The sequence below is a fragment of the Mytilus trossulus genome, chromosome 5 (assembly GCF_036588685.1).
Source record: "Mytilus trossulus isolate FHL-02 chromosome 5, PNRI_Mtr1.1.1.hap1, whole genome shotgun sequence".
Classification (NCBI taxonomy): Eukaryota; Metazoa; Mollusca; class Bivalvia; order Mytilida; family Mytilidae; genus Mytilus; species Mytilus trossulus.
In genome coordinates this window covers 10,738,340-10,743,263 of record NC_086377.1, presented here as the reverse complement: position 1 = coordinate 10,743,263, position 4,924 = coordinate 10,738,340, and positions in this window count along the sequence as shown.

The window sequence follows — 4,924 nt, the reverse complement described above, 5'->3', positions numbered from 1 at the left end:
GTTTACTATCATGTACAGCGACAAACGAGTTTGGTACAGATTCAGCATCTGCGAATATCATTGTTGAACCATGTATGTTTTATTACCAGCGAAATAAGTATAGGATTTCAAAACATATATGAAATATGAAACGACATAACTACCATCGATTTAAACTAATAATATAGAAGTAATAATTGTAGGTGAACCGCTGTCTTGACGGTTTCTGATCGCTATTAACCAATATTGTTAGTTTAGCTGCCAAATATCATAATATGGGTACAAAACATGATTTGTTTAACCTTCAGTTCCGTCTGGTTGTGTACCAATACATTTAATATGTTTTTTATAAATTATTTGGTGTCTTTTCGTTTCAGCAACAAATGTTGTTGGTTAAGTGACAAAGGATCCTTTCAGCAGAAGAGTTACCAAGTATGTTCCAGCAAAGTTCATAGAGGATTGATGCGAATTTTACAACGAATGTGATCTGTCTTCTTTTTCACCTCATTCTTTGACCGACGTTTTCATGATTTTATGTATTGTTATATAATTATAATTTTGAGGAATAAATATCTAAATTTAAAGTCTATAATGAGTATAAAACATCTTTGAAACTAGATTGTGTGTATAAAAAGTAAAATCACAAAAATACTAAACACCGAGGATTATTCAAAACGGAAAATCCGTAATCAAATGGCAAAATCAAAAGCTCAAAAACATCAAACATTCAAATGAATGGATAACAACTGTTATATACCTGACTTGGTACGGGTAGATTAAACCTTGTTTTATAGCGCTAAATCTCTTACTCGTGTGACATTTACATAAAATGCCATTACTGAGAATTCATTTATTGTCGTTGGTACCAATTTTCGTGGATGAAAGAAAACTTGCGTGTTCATGGACATTGAATTTCACGATTTTCACGAATTCTTTATACAAGCCTTAAGAAAAATTTCGTTGTTTAACTATCTGACTCTGCCCACAAAATCCACGAAAATTGGTTTCCAACGAATAATAATGAATCCACAGCATATTGACAACGATACATGATCATAACAAAAAAGACATGATCACTGAACTAGTAAACATATTTGTTTAGGGCCAGCTGAAAGATGCCTCCGGGTGCGGAAGTTTCTCGCTGCAATGGAACCCTATTTCCATTTCTTATTTATTTTAATGGGTAAAATTGTCAAAATTATGGGTATAGCAGTCGACATTGTGTTATAATCGATATATCATAATCACAATGAAAACACACAAATGTTTTATAAAGAATCACAAAAACATAAAAAAGGCATATATAAAATTTAGCAACATCATTCATTGCTTTCTAACTTATGTATTTTATCTATGTATGTTTTAAATATCCACCATTAAGGATTGAAGGATTTAAAGTAATTGGACGGAATTACTTAGTAAAAGCTTAGTAGAAAATGTTGTCATAGTCCAATTCTTAAATGTGTTTTCGGCGATGATGTAAAATTGACACTCTGTTCATTTTTTTTTATTTTATTGGCTGAATCTTATTTATATGATTTTAATCGTATAATCTCTTAAGGCATTGAAGAATGAGTTCATTTCACGGGAATTGGCATTAATTCAAAAGCAAAGAATCCGACGATTTAGATATAATTTCGATCGATATAGAATTATCGAGATCTTATATCCGGTTAAGAGTCCTATTATGCCAGCACTTGATTTCAATCTGTTTGAGGTGCATGTCCTATCAATGTTTTTATCATGTTTGGTGTTCGTGTGAGTCAATGATAAAGAAATTCCTTGGTGTTCCAAAACGGAAGGTTATACAGGCAGAAGAAGTTGCAAGTGGCGTTATTGTTTTCATAGTTGATGTATTTTTCTGAATTGTTTATCATTTTATATGGGTATTTTGTTTGCACCTGTCCTAAGTCAGGAAATCTTATGTTCAGTAGTTGTCGTTTGTTGGTGTGGGTAATAAGAGGTTCTCGTCTCTCGTTTTGTTTTTAATATAAATTAGATTGTTGGTTTTCCCGTTTGAATTGTTTTACACATTGGGCTTGCTGTATGGTGTGAGCCAAGGCTCCGTGTTGAAGACCGTACCTTGACCTAAAATGGTTTACTAATACAAATTGTGACTTGGATGGAGAGATGTCTCATTTCTACATCTTCCTATAACTTATGATAAAGATCATACTCGACTTTGAGTTTATGTCCTTACAATGGTCTTGATATGATGCTGATTAAAAGCACTGTCCATTCAACCATATGAGGAGAAGGATCTGATTACCCTTTCTGATCTCAATGGTTCGGTTGCTCAGTTTCTAGTTGATTGTTATGTTGTGTTTTGAAGACTATCTGTCATTTCGGATTTTCACCATGGCAGTATCAATTCGTTTTATAATATATAACACAAGTTTTCGCTTAATGTTAGAATGTGGCTATTCACAAACAAAACAAATGCACAGGATAAGGTAATACGTATAATAAGTCATGTTTTGGGCTCCTTAAATTCCAGTTTCATACTGTTAGGTATTAGAATATATTCATCTAAAGTATGTCATAATAGAATAATATATTCATCTAAAGTATAAAACATAAACATTCTCTTGTATTTTGTTAATAATAGTGAAAACTGTCTAAAGGATCTCACTATGAAATCTTGATACATAATTACTCAATGAACAATTTATTCTTTTAAAAATATCATAGGAAATTTAATATAAAACAGAAGTGTATATGTTATGAATCGAACAACTCTTCAGTGTCAATATGAATGTTCGTTTGAGTCATTTTCATAAGTTCACTTGACTTCGCGTCCTCAGATACTTTCCAACGCGGACAAGTATATAAATACCTTGAATCAATTGTTTGTCGTCTTCCGCCTATAATTATAAGATATCTCCTAGTCATTGACAAATAACGTTTTTGCAATTTTTATCTTCATAAATTACTACTCACGACTCATTCAGATCATGGTCCTAGTGACAACAGCAATATTACACATATACAGCCATGTTCAGTTCTCCTTAAAGACATTTTGGTTGTTGCTGACACAGTACAACACTGTCGCATTTCAAAATGTGAGACCAAAGGCTGCAAAACTTGTGCTATTTTAATTACAGATGCTGAATTCACTAGCAATTTGACCAAGAAGTCATATTTTACCAGAAGTTACGATGATCTGAATTGTAAATCGATAAATGTCGTCTACGGATTAGAGTGCAACCGTTGCGGATTGGTATACGTCGGTGAAACGAATGGAAGGCTAAACAAAAGTATGTGCGGTCATAGATCAGAAATTAACCTCAATGCTAACGACATTCTATACCAGCATTTCAATCAGCCCGATCATTCCATCGTTTCTATGACAGATATACCATAGCTCTAACAATCCTAATCTTTCAACGACTCTCCGTAGACAAAAAGAAGACTACTGGATTAAACAATTGGGAACTGCAACACCGTCTGGCTGCAATGACAAAATTGATGGTATAGGTATTCTATCTAGTCCTTCGTGTAACTCGGTGAATGTGATGAATATTTTCAACTCGACTCCTCGAAGTAGACGTAGTCATGGTCATCGTCATTATACATCACCCTCTCTGCATGAAGTCTCTAGTAATGACTTGCTGCCATGCATACAAAAACCGTTAGGCATTCGCACGAAACTTTATTCATTACCCCTTTCAAAACTTCATACTCTGTTCAATGTATGTTTGGAATCCACTGTTACAAACCCTCATTCAAACCAATACAAACTACAAGCTATAATTTCGGATATTGCAAGTCACAGATTTTTCAAGCCAGTTCGCATTGGAAAAGATGAAAAAGAGAAAAGATCTTTTCTAAATCTTTCCTTTGCCAACAAAGGTCTCGATGGCGTCAACCTCGGCAATATCCTTCATCATAAATTAGCTAAATCGAAAACACCTCCTTATTTCAAAGACCAGTCTGTATCAATTATTTCTTATACCTATACCAAACCTATTGCAACTAAAAAAAATTATTACCCTCGCGTTTTGCAGGATCTCGATATTGACGACTTCAAGTCTAAACCTCCTGATTGCACTTGTGCTAGTTCCCAATTCACATATAATCCTGCTGGCCACGTTATTGCCGGTGACCTTAACATTGTTAATAACACTTCTCTACGAAACGTGTTATCAAAAGGTCCGAAATATCTTGAGGCTACATCCATCAATTGGAAATACAACTTTAAAATTTTGATGGATTCAGTCGCGGATTATGCCAGGCAATGGGTTAGCGCGAGAAGGAAGACGTAGACACTCTATCCGAATGGATTAAGGCAGTGAGGTCGTTAATACAAATCAGAATTAAGAAACTGAATGGGTCCATCAATGCCCATGCTACGTCAATCTTCAAAGACCCAAATGTTGCTAAAAACCTATCCGACCTCCACATAAATATGTTGTTGTCCCCGCAGACAAAGCCCCAAATAACATCGTTTTTGTCTGTAAAAGTAATTACTTTAATTGCTTGATAAACGAATTAGGTATAGACAATTCACTTGGAAACTCAACATATACCCTCACGACACTTACCAAAGAGGAAATCCTGAATAATCATAGGTCTGTTCTTTGTTCCTTTGGTATTTCAACCAAAGATGAAGAACTGGATCTTCCATCACTGTATTGGATACCTAAACAACATAAGTGTCCTTACAAACAACGGTATATTGCTGGGTCTTCCAAGTGCTCCACGAAACCCCTTTCTAAATTATTAACACCTATTTTATCAGCAATCAAAAACGGGCTTCAAAGGTAATGTGAAACTGCCTGTTCTAGAGGTGGCGTGAATCAGATGTGGATACTTAAAAATTTCAAAGATCTTTTAGAGTACATACAATCTAACTCTCTTTCATCTTGTAACAGTATTAAAACATTTGACTTTTCTACTCTTTACACAAGTACTCCACATTCCAAACTAAAAGACAAATTAAAAG